The 17,643-nt window shown below is 37.4% G+C and overlaps 2 long non-coding RNA genes across 3 annotated transcripts in view; one reads left to right on the top strand and one right to left on the bottom strand.

Annotated features, from left to right (window-relative positions):
- Nucleotides 1–7,309: 7,309 nt before the first annotated feature.
- LOC140642439 (uncharacterized) lies at nt 7,310–15,492 on the bottom strand. The gene is made up of 2 exons (XR_012038861.1): nt 15,341–15,492; nt 7,310–7,787 (listed from the first exon to the last, which is right to left on the bottom strand). It is a non-coding gene; the product is annotated as an uncharacterized lncRNA (long non-coding RNA).
- A 99-nt stretch (nt 15,493–15,591) lies between these two features.
- Nucleotides 15,592–17,643, top strand: part of LOC140642122 (uncharacterized) — a 48,079-nt gene continuing 46,027 nt past the window's right edge. For both annotated transcript variants that reach the window (XR_012038673.1, XR_012038672.1), the window contains exon 1: nt 15,592–15,791. This is a non-coding gene — a long non-coding RNA (uncharacterized lncRNA). The remainder of the gene's footprint in view (nt 15,792–17,643) is intronic.

Genomic DNA, 17,643 nt, shown 5'->3' with positions numbered 1-17,643 from the left:
CATGGAGCCTGCTTCTCCCTCTGCCTATGTCTCTGCCTCTCTCTCTCTGACTATCATAAGCAAGTAAAAATAAAAAAAATAAAAAAACAGGAAAAAAGAAAAAAAAATAGTTTCTGCTCAAAACCCTCCAAAGGTGCCCATTTCATTGAGTAAAACCAAGAGGTGACTTCCCCACAATCTGGTCCCACTTTGACATCTCCTACAGCATCTCCTGTCACAGTTCATAAAATTCTTCTAAAAAGCTTTCCTGATGTCCCTACTTAAAAAATTACAAATTCATCTTACAAACTTTTTTATTTTACTGTCTTAACTTAAAAACCATCTAACATGTTTTATAATTAACCTACAGTTTTTAGATTTTATTGTCTATTTCCTTTTACTAGAATGTAAAACCCATGAAGTCAAGAATTTTTATGTTTTGTCTAGAGCAATGCTTGGCCTACAATAGATGTTCAATGAACATTTTGCCAATAAATAAATAATTGAAAAATGTATTTTCTTACTCAACCTATACGCGTTGAGAACCCACTATGTTTCAGGTACCATTCTAGGCTGTTTAATTCAGTCTCACTACTATTCCCCACTCCTCAATTTTTTGGCTAATGATGATGACTTTTGGCTGGAGTTGCACATAATTTAATGAATCATCTCTTTTCCATTCCCCTCTGCCCCCCTTCGCTCTCCCTCTGCATCATTATACATGTGTTTCTTCCTCTGTTCTCCAGATTGTTCCTTTATATATTATATTTTATTCCTTCCCACTTTCATTTGTCTTCCTCTCTTTTCAGAAGTGAGATAAAAAATGACTAATGAGGGGATCCCTGGGTGGCGCAGCGGTTTAGCGCCTGCCTTTGGCCCAGGGCGCGATCCCGGAGACCCGGGATCGAATCCCACGTCGGGCTCCCGGTGCATGGAGCCTGCTTCTCCCTCTGCCTATGTCTCTGCCTCTCTCTCTCTCTCTCTGTGTGTGACTATCATAAATAAATAAAAATTTAAAAAAAATGACTAATGCATTTTAAGTACTGAAGAAGAGAGAGTCGTATGTTATAGACTGAACTTGGATGTAATTTTTAAAAAACAAACAAAACAAGTTACCTTGACCTCTAAAGCATGTGCAAGTCCTTATTCTATTTTAAAAATATTTCTATCCATCTCTTATACCTCTAACCCACTTTGTGAACGCCTTCACCCAATATACATATATATCAAAACACATCTCCTTACTCAATTTTATTACCTTTTCCATTTTGATAGATTATATTGCAATAGGATCATCTATGGTTTTACATTAAGTATGAGTGTGTATATGAGATATACGAATATCATTTGTGAGAAGTTAATTCTGAATATCATCTACAGACAAACTTTTATCAGATACTTTATAACTTCATCATCATTGGAAGACATCTACATTTTAAAAAATGATCTTAATTAAAATTTACTTTTCTAAACATTCTTAAGCTAAGTGGCAGATGAGATGTGTAACCTACATGAAGGCAGTAATTTTTAATGTTTTTTAATTTATCCATCTCCTGCCTCTAGAACAATACTAAGCACATAGGAGGCACTCAACAATTTGTTGAGTGCATGAAAAAAATGAGATGAAAAATAAGAACAAATAGTGAATATGCTTCAGTAAAGGTAAAGATGAATTGGTGAACATGGGTGCCAATTAAAGAATGTATAGAGCAATTAGTATAATAGGGCACTAAATTTTTTGTCCTTGATTTTTTTTTAAGTAGAAGTTTGTAGTGCTCGTGATTTTCTTTTGATTTCTTGGATATGGGAAAATATGAGTAGGACTTTGAAATATTAGCCAGGTAATTTTTGAAGAGGTTAGCACAAGCTGAAGTTTTTCCTTCATCTTTTAGTGCTATTAAAGAAACAAAACTATGAGGGGTAGACTCTTGACTATGGAGTCACAGCATATGGAGTCTTTTGAGCCACAGCGGCATATCTAGAGTGACTCTTGAATTGAACCATAGATCATGGGGACTTAAATGTGCCACTCTCAAGTCTGAGGGCAGGATGAAAGTAAATATCAAATGAGTATCAAATTAGGTAATAAATTCACAGCAAGGGTTTAATAAATGATGCCCATAGGACATTTTTAGTGAAAGTCTGGAAATTCTTTGATTCTGTATTATGCTTATGGATTTTCTTTTTTAAAAAAATTTATTTATTTATTCACTAGAGACCTAGAGAGAGAGGCAGAGACACAGGCAGAGGGAGAAGCAGGCTCCCTGAAGGGAGCCTGACCCGACGTGGGACTCGATCCCGGGTCTCCAGGATCACGCCATGGGCTGAAGGCAGGCACCAACCCGTTGAGCCACCCAGGGATCCCGCCTGTGGCTTTTCGTGCATGTGCCACACACGTACAACTGATAAGTGGCTGGACACTCACCATGGCATATAGGCATTAAATTATGACTAGAATTACCTATGTCGTATACAAGAGAGACACCTTGTAAAATTGAACTTAAAAAATCCTTTTTCCACACCACACAGGGTAATTCCTTTTTCAAAATCTACCTCATAACCCACAATGTAAATATGGCAGTACAGGATGATTTGAGGCAGAAAAGGAAGTTTACTTATTCCAAAGCAATAGGAAAGTATCTATCTTCTTTTACAGTCAACAGCTTGAGCGTTGTGGTAACAGAAATATTTTAGGTAGCAGAGTCATCATCTACATGCCTTTTGATCTTCCCAACGGTTACATTCTCAGGAGAATGCTCAGTGGAAGCCCAGAGCAAAGGCCAGCCAGAGACTGTACTCCTTGACATTTTTCTCTAGGATCTGTTGAAATGCATCCAGTGGAGAAAGGAACATGACCATGCAAACAAGATCCCTCTGCCAGTGGCCCAGGAAGAGGAAAGAGAAACAAGCTCTGGGATGGACAGTTGTTATTCATTTTCCCTAATCCCTGTCTCAGATGGTGCCTACAAGGGCAGCACTGCATGCTGGTCTCTCCAGTATTCATCACTGTTCAGGACAAGTCTCCACTTTCCCATACACTTTGAACCAGGAATTGTGTAATAGTTAGAGGATATGTTGCATTTTAGATACTATAATTCTGCCCACGCAACCAACTAGTAATTTACTAGCCACAAATGTGTTTGGCTTATACTTTTTATCTCTAAACTCTTTGCTCTGACATTCTGTCTAAAATTATGACTCTAGTGCAAACTGAGATATAATGGTAAATCTTTCAATGGAGGTCATCTACCCTAAAACCATTTAAACACTCGGAAAAAATGACATTAGTGCAAAAATGATAAGATGGATAAGAGTGGACTTCATTTTTTTAAATAAGAGTGGACTTCAAGTGGAATTGGGTAAGGTCTGCAATTCTTCCTCAAAACACTAAATATTGTGCTCTAATGAACAGTGGAAATCTAGTAACTATAGAAGTTTTTAGCACCTTTAAAAATTAGCACTTTATGTTTCTCCAAGGAACTAAAATATGAATAAAATAAATGTGAGAATCCAAACATTATTTCAAGTTTTCTAATGCTATTGCTATTTAATATTTCACTTACTTAGAATATTTAAGCCAGTGATTGCTATCTGAATATGCATTGGTTTTGTCCTTTAGAGAAGAATATCAGCCTTAAAATAAAATTAATAGCAACTCCACATTAACCTTTGGGATTACTAATTACTAATTAAATTGCCAATGAGCTCCTGCCAGAGGATCTCATTCTAATTCCATAAAAAGCAAAGGCCTTTAAAGCAGCTTGATCAAGTCAAGAGATTGGGGAAAAAATTGTTAGCTAGATTTTATTATTTTGAAATTAACTTGTTCTCTCTTCATTCTTTCAGCTTGCCTCTTATGAATACATTATATTATGTCACATACTTTTTAGTTATCTCTGAGGTGTCTGTATTCGGTGTGGCTAGTTCATTCACTTATTCATTTGTCTAGTCTCTGTATCTGTTAGCTTTCCTTGGTTGCAGTCTACAGAAATGGACTGTGACTAGCAAGTAAAAATGAAGGAGTGAATGAGCTATTGCATAGACACAGAAAACTCACAAAATCAGAGAAAAGATGATGAGCCAATCTTTTTTTAAAATTATTTTTAAGCCCAAACCAGATGCTCTCCAGTGATCTAAGAAGGAAAACAGATGGATGTTCTATTCTTTTCAGGGTGCCATTGTAGTGGATGAGTGTGCTCTGAATATTGTACTTGTGTGTGTGTGAGAGAGAGAGAGAGACAGAGAGAGAAAGAGAGAGAGGGGGAGACAGACAGGTCTAGCTTGGGAAGCACACCCACCTCTTGGTCAGTGGTGGGCAGCACCTGCCTAGAAATGCTCACCAAGACCACATCCATCAGTGGATAAATAGTTTTTCAAAGACAATCTGAAAGTGCAGTCAACCAAAGAATAGATTATTGATGCTGGATAAATTAACACAACTGATGATCACTACATTCACTCCCATTAAACTGAGTATTGAACTCTCCAATTCATGCTGTATTCTAAAAATGCACGTGTATTTTAATTGCAATCCCTACTTCTCATATGGAGACTGAGGAACTCATTATATTTCTTTTGTAAAGACTTTCACATCTTTCCTATGTTATTTCCCTTTGCTATTATATGCAATGCTATGATAAGCCTACTGGCAATATGTGTTTGTATACTTCCAGTTTTTACTTACGATAAATTTCTATAAGTGGAATTCTTGAGTCAAAGGATATACAATTTTATTTGTTAGAAATGTGTGTGGCATAGAAAAATATCTAAAAGAGTATATATGAAAATGTATTTTTGGGGTGTTGAGTTGGTAAGTTCTTTATAGATTTTGGATTCTAACCGTTTCTCCAGTATGTCATTTGCAAATATTTTCTCCCATTAATTCCATCAGTTGCCTTTTAGCTTTGTTAACTGTTTCCTTCACTTTGCAGAAGATATTAATCTTGATGAAGTCCCAATAGTTCATTTTTGCTTTTGTTTCCCTGGCCTCCGGAGATGTGGCTAGTAAGAGGTTGCTTGGCCAAGGTCAAAAAGGTTGCTGCCTGTGTTCTCCTCCAAGATTTTGATGATTTTAAGCCTTACATTTAGATTTTTCATCCAGTTTGAATTTATTTTTGTATATGGTATAAGAAAGTGATGCTGTTTCATTCTGCCTGTAGCTTTCCAGTTTTCCTAACACCATTTGTTGAAGAGATTGTCTTTTTTCCATTGGATATTCTTTCCTGCTTTGTTGAAGATGAGTTAACCATTCAGGTGTGGGTCCATTTCTGAGTTTAAAAATGGATAGAAGGCATGAATAGACACTTTCCCAAAGAAAACATCTATATGGCTAACAGACACACAGAAAGATGCTCAACATCAGGAAAATACAAATCAAAACCACAATGAGGAGAACACCTGGATGCCTCAGCGGTTAAGCTCTGCTTTTGGCCCAGGGCATGATCCTGGAGTTCAGGGATTGAGTCCCACATTGGGATCCCTGAGGGGAGCCTGCTTCTCCCTCTGCCTGTGTCTCCCTCTCTCTCTCTCTCTGTCTCTCATGAATAAATAAATAAAATCTTTTTTAAAAAACCACAGTAAGATAGCACCTCACACCAGTTAGAATGGCTAAAATTAATAACGCAGAAAACAACAGATGTTGGTGAGGATGTAGAGAAAGGGGATCCCTCTTACACTGTTGATGGCAATGCAAACTGGTGCAGTCACTCTGGAAGACAGTATAGAGGTTCCTCAAAAAGTCAAAAATAAACCCAGCAATTGCACTATGAGGTATTTATCCAAAGAATACAAAAATGCTGATTTGAAAGCACACCTGCAACCCAATGTGTAGAGCAGCAATGTCCACAATGGCCAAACTATGGAAAGACCCCAGATGTTCACCAACAGGTGAATGGGTAAAGAAGATGTGGTGTACATATAAATGGAATACTACTCAGCTGTCAGAAAGGATGGATACCTACCATTTGCTCAGATGTGGATGGAACTGGAGGGTATTGTATTGAGTGAAATAAGTCAATCAGAGAGAGACAATTACCATATGATTTCACTCATTTGTGGAATTTAAGAAACAAAAGTGATGAACACAGGAGAAGGGAGGGAAAAATAAGATTAAAAAAAAAAAAACAGAGAGAGAGGCAAACCATAAGTGAATCTTAACTACAGAGAACAAAGTGGGGATTGCTGGAGGGGTGGTGAGTGGAGGGATGTGTTAAATGGCTGATGGGCATTAAGGAGGGCACCGGTTGTATGAGCCCTGGGTTTATATGTAAGTGATGAATCACTAAATTCTGCTCCTGAAACCAATACTACACTATGTGTTGACACACTTGAATTTGAATTTTTAAGAAAAGAATACATATGAAAATGTAGTCAAAGTCTACTGCTGTGGCATATTTATAATCTCGAAGAGGGCTGTCATTAAAACGGGATTGGAAATTTACTCAGAAAAGAAAAAACTTCTAGAAAGCTTCTTTTGCCTCATTGCTGCTTCTTCTCTACTAGGAATCTGAAATTTTCTTCTCAAGAAGAAAGTTTTAAGTGGCCTAGTATTCCTTTAGTTCGAAAAAATAACTTTTTATTTTGACATAATTTCAGACACAGAAGGTTGCAGAAATAGTACAAAGAACTATATATAGCCTTTATCCAAATTTCCCAAATGTTCACATTTTATATTTGCCTTATTTTGCTGTTTCTCTCCATATATACATATATGTAGTATTTTTCTGATTTATTTGAGAGTAAGTTGCAGAAATAATTGTGATAAAGAAAAAAAATAATTGTGATAAAGAGTCTGTCTCCATTTTCTGATATTTACTGATGCCTTTTAAACCCCCCCTCCCCAATTTCTCCCCCTGAGCAATCTGATCAGAAAGCCTGATTCTCTTCTCTTTCCTTAACTGCTGTGGGGACATTCAAATCATTTAAGACCCTACCTGTGCAGAGAAACTGTCAGTCTGCCTCACTCCCTAACCACAATGAAAACCCTGAGCCAGTCTTCTTCCTTCGTTCCCTCTGACCTGCTTGGGAGGCTTGCCCTGTTGTCCCAGGACCCATCAATTGTGTAAGTAATAACCCTTTTCATACCCTTGTTAGATGTGTATGGAATCATAAATCTCAATGTGAAAATCAAATTATGGGTGAAGGTCCATCCTTCCCCTGCAGAGTGATCACAACAAACCCTAAATATAATCTCTTACATAATCACAGTATAATTATCAAAATCAGAACATTAACATCGAGACATCTTTATTATCTCATCTAGTCCTATTCATATCTCTACTTTTGCCCCAATAATGTTTCTTAAAGCTAAAGAAAAACTCGGACTATATGATCAGTTATATGACATGTATATTTACTGCCTTTATCTGGGACAGTTTCAGGGTCTTTCCTTGTCCTTCATGACTTTGACATTTTTGAAGAGTATCTCTCGGTTATTCTGAAGAATGTTTCACAGTCTGGGTTTAATGTTTCCTCATAATCAAATTCAGGCTCTATTGTATTGAAAGTTCCTTTTGTTTCTGTTTGTCAGCTGTATGTGGTTTTTGCCCATCGAAGGGCTTTTGGTGTTCCTATTATTTCTTCTATCTCTCTGGTGGAAACAAATGCCAATGCAAATCCAGACTGAAGTCTTGGATATTCAGAGCTGAGACAAGACTGCCGGACAACGCTCCCGACTGACCCTCTTGTCACTGATTGCAGGGTGATAGGGAGAGGCAGTCACTGAAAGGTGGTGGAGAAAGTGTTGTACTATTTGCACTTTTGAAAACTGTGCAAAAGTTCTGCTTTCTTGAGTCAGGCCCAACTGAGATCTGAGAGAAGAGATACCAGGTTAAAGACTCCTTTTCAACAAACCTCTTTCTGCCTCTTTCATTAAGTTACCCTAGAAATTCAAAGAGCTACTGAAAGCTAAAGGGAGAGGTGTGGTTTCTAGTATTTGTGAATATGGGGTGTTGGACTGATCAATGGCCTTCACATTTTAATAGACCTTTTTGAATTATTTATGAGAAACATTTTTTTTTCACAATCAGAAAGTAAAATCAACCTATCCCTGACCAAAACTCTGTTTCTTACTCTAATTATTAATCTCTCCTTCCCTTTGAAGCTAAGTTCTTGAAAGAGTTGTGGCCTCTTGATGGCCTACATCTTCATACCCCATTCGGCTTTGCAGTGACCTCCTCAGTGTCACTTCCCTGTCCCCTCTGGAGCACTTGATCAGTTTTGGCTACTCCTTCCTTTGGCATCTAATTGAACATCATCTCTATTTGCATAACTTGCTCCTCCCACCCCATGAATAGTGCCTTCACTCAGGGTCCCATGCATGTCCCTATTCTCATTTTCAGTGAACTCATACATTTCTGTGGCTTCATCTCTCTTTTCCATGATAATCCAACATCTAAACCTGTCACCTAATCCTCTCTCCTTAACTCCAGGATCTTAGGCCCCTCTTCTTAGCCCACTGGTCTACTCAAAAGTGTCATAGATGCTTCTGCTTCAGTGGCTACCTCCTTCATGCCCTTGACCTGCCACATATTCCGTACTCTCACAGACAATGATTCTAACATTCATTCAATCATCTAAGTCAGAAAGGAAGAGTCATAAGAGAGCCCTCCTTTGTCCCTCATATCCAAGCGCTGTTGAGTCCAGTTCCTATATATTTCTCGGATTCATTCCCTCCCTTCCTTTACACCCCCTCTACTACCTGACTATAATAAGAAAGTTAGTATTGGTTCATAAAAATCTCATCCACCGTGTATTTTAAAAATTTCAATTCTATCCACATCTTTGTTTCTTTTATCAGCTTTCAAATATCTCCACACATGAAAAATCCCCTCTATCTTCATGACAACATTCATTATACGTGTATATAATATTTGGTAAAATCTTCTGGAACTTCCTTTATGCAAAAATCAGAGAAAATGGCTGAAACACATGAACGTTCATCTTTTTTTTTTAAGATTTTTATTTATTTATTTTATTTATCTATGAGAGACACAGAGAGAGAGAGGCAGAGACACAGGCAGAGGGAGAAGCAGGCTCCATGCAGGGAGCCCGACGTGGACTTGATCCTGGGACTCCAGGATAAGGCCCTGGGCTGCACACGGGCTCTAAACCACTGAGCCACCGGGGCTGCCCTGAATGTTCATCTTATTTGACCTCTTGATTTAGAATGAATGTCCAGTTCTTGGTGAAAACAACTGAGGAATTCAAACATTGCTTGTCTTATTTCTTTTGACCACAAACGATCCTCATTTATTGTCATTTCTCCTGGCATTATTCTTCACATTTCATTCATTTTTCCACATAAATATTTATTTTCTTACACTTAGTTGTTGCATAGGTGCCTTCTCAATGTCTGCGTGCTTTTCCTGATGGAGCCACTCTAAAACGGAGTTTCACTGTTCGTTGCTTAAGTCTGATTCCAGATGTTTGCAAGTATGCTTTGCGTTTGATTAATTTCATTTAAAACTTCAAACAAGTAAAAAGATAACTCAGAAAAGACAAATTCATTCATCAGAGAGCAAAATATAAGCTGATTTTCTTGGATCCATATTTCCTATTAGATCACACAGTACTTCAAAGGTTGAGATTAACTTTTAAAAATGTGTCTGTACTACATGCACAGCTTCATAATGAGCATTCCAGCTTGGCTGGGAAAGTCTTTCCACTATTAGACTTTCATTCTGTAGCATTTTCCAGTAATGAAGTGAGACTAAAAAGAATAAATAATTTTTCCTCAAAGCTCCAAAAATGACACCTGGAGAAAAATACTCCCACCAGAATGATTTCTGCAAAGACTCAGATAATGATTACTCATAAGGTTAAATAAAAACTCAGATTTAATTGTTGTTGTTTTGTTTTATTTTGAAGTTGGCTACACACCCAGCATGGAGTCCAACACAGGGCTTGAAATCACAACCCTGAGATTAAGACCTGAGCTGAAATCAAGAGTCAGGCACTTAACTGACTGAGCCACTCAGATGCCCCTTGGACTTAATTTTTTAATATTTCACTAAATGCCAATGAAAATACTATTCATTGTTGTAACATCACTGTATCTTTCAACACTGTGTATAGTTAAAAAAATTCTAAGAGATACAAATTTATTTATTTAAAGGACCTATACAAAAATGATAAAAGATTCAGATAGAGCAGGATTAAAAGAGAACAAGGAATCATGTTCTACAAGCACTGACAACAAGGAAGAGAAAGAAAATGTTGGAAAGAATGACAGTCAATTGTATTTAGTTATGATAGTATATATATCAACTATATACATATAGTTGATGTAGAGACAGAAAGAGACAGAGACAGAGAGACTAGGAAAGACCACATTTTTAAAAAAGATTTTATTTTTTAATTTGAGAGACAGAGGGCATGAGGAGGGGTGAGGGGCAGAGGGAGAGGGACAAGCAAACTCGCCGCTGAGGCGGGGGCCTATATGGGGCTCAATCCCAGGACCCTGAGATCATGACTGGAGCTGGGTCGACTGAACGACCCAGGTGCCCCTAAAGACCACAATTTGATGCAGAGGAGACAGTTAATGATATTTTAATTTATTCTAATATTGCTACTTGGCCAGTACTGGTTCCAGATGATTTAAGGATTAATTTGCTTAAGAGAGGAAGTGAACCTCTTTTGATTAAAGATGAACATTTCCAGTTCAACCAGAAGGAAAAAAAAATAGCAGAAGATATGGTCAACACACAACATGGTTTTATAGATCTTTATCAAAATGGCAAAAATTTAAGGACTTGGCTTATTCAAAATTAAAAATTTGTTTTGTTTTTATTGCAGCCTGCATATATTGAGACAAAGCTGGAACATCTAGTGTTATAATTAGCTTTAAAACATACTGGAAGTTAAATTCTCAAATCTCTGAACTTGAGACATATGAACACTTCTGTCATTTAGGAAAATGGGAGACAACAATACTTGTAAAAAGTCATTGTTAAAACCCATCATGTGGAAATGAATAAAGAGACAAAAAATGGGGAGACATCTTCCATCATCTTTTTGACATAATTCTGTTTTCAGCTATTCAAAACCTTCCCTTAATGTGGCCACAGAGAGGATGTCATCTACAAAGGAAATTTTTGGAGTTGATAGAGTTACTCTCAAATTACAACTCAATTTTAAAGGAATGTCTAGTTAAAATTAAACATATTATTCCTTCTGAAGGGAAAATAATCTCTTGTCTCCAAAAGTCATCTTCTGGAAAATCACATCAATGCAAAAACAGCAGTGGCTATTTAAAAAAAAAAAAAAAAAAATATATATATATATATATATATATATATATATATGTATATATATGTTGGAATTATTTGTGATGGCTGAATTAATGCAAAAGATAGATTGTCAGTCCCACTCTCAAAGAGTGAGAGATTTTTTACCCAGTATCAACCTTTACTAACAGCTTTTAAGGAAAGAGACGAGACTCAGAAGGAGTAAAGAGGTCTGGAGCCTCTCACGTGTCTCCATGGGTCCATCTTTTTTACCTCATTGGACATAAGAACAATAGACAAGGTCCCCATGAGGCTTTGTGGGGTTCCTCACACTGCAAAGAACATTACAGTTATATTTCCATGTTCTACTTCAGAATGTGGTATATAGCTTAGGTGAAATTCTCTAGGGAGTCATGCCTCGTGGGTTATGGGTTCATTTATCATAAATAATCCTTTAGCCAGAGACATCCTGCTGATCAGACTTCCTCCTCTTGGAAAATATCATTAGTTTATTTACCTGGAGGCCCAGTTGACAAGGAGCACAGACTAATCTTTTCTTCTTGTAGATGATGCTTCTCTCCTATTCAGAGAGGGAATGGAACTGAGCCCAGCTCCTGTAATTCCTTCGTCCCAACAACACTCATGATGTTTCATACAGTGAACAAATGTTCCGAGTGAAAGGATACGTCCATACTGAAGATGATAAAGTTAAAATAAAGGAACTTTTCTTGGGCTTTTTTCTCATTCCTGAAAAGACTACTGCTGAACTAACAAGAGAGATTTTGGAACAATAGATAGTGACGGATGGGAAATAATTATAAGTTTGGCAGAGCTTCATAAAAATCCTAATTTACTATAAATCTAGAAATTTCAATAGTATGTCTTTGTTTCTTTCAGCAGCTTTCTCAAATGTCTCCAGGACTGAAAAACTTCCACTAAATATCTTTACCGGGAGGAGGAAGTCTGAAAACTCATCATAAATTTCTGTTACATTTGATAAAATATTCTGGAATTTTTCTTTTGGAAAAAGTTAAAGAAAATGGCTGAGACATAGCAAATTTTGGCATTATTTGAGCCATTACTTTAGAATAAGTGTCTGGTTCTTGGTGATCTTTTAATTGAGGCATTCAAATATTACCCTTTTCATTTACTTTTTTGGGGGTTTTGTTTTGTTTTGTTTTGTTTTGTGATCCTCAGTGCATTGATGTTTCTTGTTGGTCAAACTACTCCACTCTGAATCTCTTCTAAAAATTCAAAATGGGGGTCACCTGGGTGGCTCAGCAGTTGAGCGTCTGCCTTCGGCTCAGATCGTGATCCTGGGGTCCTGGGATTGAGGGATTGAGTCCTGCATCAGGCTCCCGGCAGGAAGCTGCTTCTCCCTCTGCCTATGTCTCTACCTCTCTTTCTGTGTCTCTCATGAATAAATAAATAAAATCTCTAAAAAATTTCAGAATGGGGCGCCTGGCCAGCTCAGTCAGTAGAGAATGTGACTCTTGATCTCAGGGTCATGAGTTCCAGCCCCACACTGAGCATAGAGCTTATTTTTTAAAAAAAATCAGAATAACTAAGAACCAGTTGCTGGTTTTACAACTATCTTGCAAACAACAGGTTTTCTCCAAGCTTCTGCAGGACAAAAGAAAAAAAAGTACAAATGTTTTTATTCTATGCTGTTTTTTTGTATCCTTCTAAAAATTTATACTTTGATCTTTTAATTACACTGATAGAATAATTGTGAAAATAATCATCCAGTAACAGATAAGTGAGTTTTAATAGTATTTGAAAATGTTACAATCTAAGCAACTAAGTCATGCCATTTATGTAACATTCTATTTTTTGATCTTTAGTTTTAAAACAAAAATTTTTAAATACATTATATTTTAAAGATAAACTTCATATGGATAAAATGTTTCATATATGAACTAAAGCTGCACAAAAATGGTTGAAAGGTCTCTATAATGGTACATATTTTGTTGTATGTATGTTCTTATAACAAAGTAAATGTAGCTATGCTATTGTCTAATACCTCTAAATATTTGACATAGCCTATTAAAAATTACCAGTAATACTCTTGCCATCAAAATAACTGGATTTATTTAACAGGAAAATAAACACAACATGTGCCTTACAATGCCTTTCTAATGGGCTGTGAATATACTCAGCCTAACCGCAGACTATTCATTTATTCCCTGATGACTATTATTTCAACTCAGTATGTAAAGCAGCCTTCTCAAAGTGCCCTACACCCCTAGCAAGTAATTTTCCAAAAAGCTTGCCAAAATCACAATACTCCTGCCTCATCGATTACCACTTGCAAGTACCAACATTACTTGCTCACATAAACCATATTTGGCTTTGGCTGACTTTTCATAGTCCACAGTGTGTTATATTTTCTTTATTCATTCTGCTTTTCTTTCAACAAACATTTTTTAAATATCTTCTATATGCCAGTAAGGTCCTGAGAATGCAAGATAAAAGATATGATTCCTTCTTTAATATCTGGGGACCCCTGGGTGGCTCAGCAGTTGAGCATCTGCCTGGGCTCAGGTCGTGACCCTGAGATCCTGGAATTGAGTCCCGCATCGGGCTCCCTGCATGGAGCCTGCTTTTCCCTCTGCCTGTGTCTCTGCCTCTCTGTATGTGTCTCTCATGAATAAATGAATAAAATCTTTAAAAAAAAGGTAATGTCTGAATGAAAAGGCTGACAAGTAACCAATATATTTTCTCAGGTGCCAACACAGAGGCTCTTTAGGAGAGGAGAAGGTTATCTATTTGAGAGTTTGCTCTGAAGCTTTGAGGGTTTGAAGGAGGGTTAGGCTTGGAAAGTTCTTAACTAAAAAGGAATGCAATCATATTTTCACTTAAAACATCACTCTACCCTCAAAATTAAAGATGGAAAGTCCAATTACTAATCCCAATTTGGGGGATGCCTGGGTGGCTCAGTGGGTTGAGCATCCGACTCTTGGTTTTAGTTCAGGTCATGATCTCAGGGTCCCATGACCAGCTCTGTACTCAGAACAGAGTCAGCTTGGGACTCTCTCTCTTCCCCTCTCTCTGCCTTTCCCCATCCCTCTCTCTCTCTCTCTTTCTCTCTCTCAAATAAATAAATAAGTCTTTAAAAAAAATCCAATCTGGATCTAATTAAAAGAATAGGAACTTAGAAAGGAAATTCATAAATATGGAAGTTAGGCAAAATGGCCATCAAACCCTTGTGTCCACCAAATATCAGATTATTCCCCACACTAGAAGGGGGGACACAGCTTATTCATCTCTGTGTACCAGATCATAATATGAAGCACTGGCTCAAAAATGCTTTTTATTTTTTTTTTCAAAAATGCTTTTTAAACCAAATGTAAGGTACAATTCTGAAAATTAAAATTTGAAGCAAAAATTCTGATTATCTGTGTGTCACCCCCTCCCAAAAGTAGTCAAAGTGACAAATAGTGCAAGAAGACTGTATTTTTCATTAGTTTAACAATTGAACTGATATTCAGCTTCTGTTTCTTTTAGACCCAATAAAGACACTAAGTGGTAGAGTAATGTCTATAAATTGGCAACCAAGAGAAGCAACTATCCAGAAAGCCCAGTCTTCAAGACTGGTTACTGCGTAATTTAGAACCGGCATAATTCATTCAACAAACATGTGCTGGGGGCCCTACTGCTCATTGGGCACCACACGTAAAAAATAGTATGAGTTTCTCATTTAGACACAGTTTTAAAAGAATATATTAAATTACCACAGTTTTTCTTTCCTAGACTTCCTACTCTCCTCTTTTCCAGTCTTCTTTCAGTCTCTTCAGGGCTTACGCTGCAAATAAGGACTGGAAAGAAAACTTGGTGTAGGGCCAGAGAGATTTGACATTAGGGCCAGCGCCTCCCTTGTACTGAGTGATCCCCACTGTGGCTGTGTCCCTAGTGATGAGATAGAGGAAGGGGGGCACAATGTCTGTATCTAATGACCAACCTGTGGTGCTCAGCTAGGTTCCTTGTGAGAGCTTCCCCACCTGTAGGGAGGGAGCAGGGGGTAGGGGTGGGGAATCAGTAGGATTGAAGAGTAAGCGAGTTCAGATGAATTACCTGACAAGGTGTTCTGACTATTTGGGGTAACTATAGAGTCTAAGTATTACCCACATACTTACAGGGTCACCACAGCATGAAGCATTCCCCAAGGAAGGCTCCTGTGCCACTTTGCTTCAACTTTGGGGGTTATAGGTCCCTTGGCACATCAGGCTTAGATGGGTTGGCTGAATATAGTGGGGCAGGAGAGAAGACTGCCTGGAGTTGCTATGGTGATAACGATGGCCATCTGGTCATAAAGCTAGCATCACGGGGCTTAGGGGAGGGGGCTCCTTCAAATACCCTACTCTTGCAACTTTTGGTTATGAGTTGTACAATGCACGTATTATGTTAGTGAACACCTGACTGATAGAAAGGACTTGAGGAAAGAGAGCTCCTATGAGGATTTTTATTTCTATCACTATCATCATCACTATCACCCCCTTCCGCATGAAGGACAGTGTTCTAACTGCCAGTCCCAGTTATTCCCAGCTGAATCTACAAATTTAAATTCTCGATTTTCTAATTTTCCAGGTAAGATTATGCAAGCAAAAGAGAAGCGATAGCATTTACCAATGGCTTGAAGATTGTAAATAATATGCAGCTCCCTCCTCCTCCAAGCTACACTAGCCCAAGACAAAGAGAATAACACAGTGTCTCATAGCCGTGGCAGCCATCGTGCTCTTAAGTGGATTCAGCCCAAGATGTACTGTACTTGTTATTTTTTATTTTTTTTTATTTTTAAGCCTGGGAAATTGGGGATATTTCAAGCAATCAGCTAACTTACCCTCAAAAGGAAAAAATCAACTACTGCACAGACAGTGGGTGGATCAGAATGTTGAGAAATAGTCACCATACGAAGAAATGCTTAGACTTAGACATTTATAAATAATTAACTTATTGTTCTTTGTCTGCCTCTTTCTTCTCCCTTTCTCTACCTCCCACCCAAGTTGAAACAAGGATTCTATTACCCAGTGAAGTTTGAGTATTGTGAAAGAAAGAGCGCAAGAATTGATGGTGCCTATTTCATTTTATTTGAAACCTGTTATGGTTCTGTAAACAGATCCTGTAAGAATCACCTGTTGGGTGCATTGACATCCCAAGCAAAGATGCCTTTTTGAAAATTTATTAAAATATATTTCAATAAACTGAAGGACTCCGAGAATGCGACAATCTAGGATTCAGTCAGTTACAATGTTAGAATTCCCACCATAGATTCAATTTTATATTTTAAAACTTCTGTATTATTTCAGCACACTTTTATATTAGTAATGAACTTATTTTTTATTCTCCATGTTCTGTGATGTCAGGTATTATTTTCATACTACAGAAGAAACATAAAAACTGATGAATCTGGGAAAAGTCACATATTTAGAAGACCTAGAAAGTTTTATTTTATTCACCCTTCATTTATTTACTAGATACCCAGTAATTACCAAGGGCTATGTGAGGCCCTGGGTATTGAGGTGAGGGAAGGATCTGTTCTGGACTTGAATGGCCACTTCAGTGTGTTTATTAGAACTAGAAACTCAGAATGTGGTTTGTTATCCATCATTTCAAGCAAGTTACTGCAAAAAAAAGGCCCGAGAGTTTCAATATATGTTCAGACAGCTGTGCACACTTAAGGGGACAGATGTGGTTTCAACAATTCTCTGATTGTCTGAATTCTTTCTTAACACCTGTGTTAGAGAATGCTGGCCCACCTTTATGAGCATGAGATCACCTTAACATTTTCTGCCCGTAATTTTGAATAAAGGGCCAGCCAACCCCAGGTGGGTGGGAATTGACCTTTTTTTATGGCCACCTGCACTTGAACTCATTCATCTCCATCAAGTTTAATAAGCTGAGGGAAAAAGGAAGAATCTATTAATGGAACTGAAAGCTTTCTCTTCAAAAGGAACTTGTTAAGAAAACAAAGTGATCTTAAAATACACACACACACACACACACACACACAAACCAGATTTGGCACAACATAAAAAATAATAAAACTGAAAAAAATTTCAGACTTTAGTGCTTATTAAACATTTAAAATAAATCCAACGAAAAGAGTTCAGGTGTGACTTTGTGGCAAAATCAAGAGATGTTTCTTAAATTTAAAACAAAATATTTCAAAGAATTTTTTAATTCCATTCTTATTATCTGGAAAGTGAGTATGGTAATTATCCAAGTAAAGTAGATTTGGCTTTTTTTTTAATGTATGTATGTATATATTTATTTATTTACTTATTTTTAAAGGTTTTATTTATTTATTCATGAGAGACATAGAGAGAGAGAAGCAGAGACACAGGCAGAGGGAGAAGCCGGCTCCATGCAGGGAGCCGGACGTGGGACTTGATCCCGGGGACCCCAGGATCACACCCTGGGCCAAAGGCAGAGGGGCTCA

This window comes from Canis lupus, chromosome 11 (genome assembly GCF_048164855.1).
Source record: "Canis lupus baileyi chromosome 11, mCanLup2.hap1, whole genome shotgun sequence".
Taxonomy (NCBI): Eukaryota; Metazoa; Chordata; class Mammalia; order Carnivora; family Canidae; genus Canis; species Canis lupus.
The sequence above is the reverse complement of the archived record's forward strand: the minus strand, read 5'-3'. Positions and strand labels throughout refer to the sequence as shown.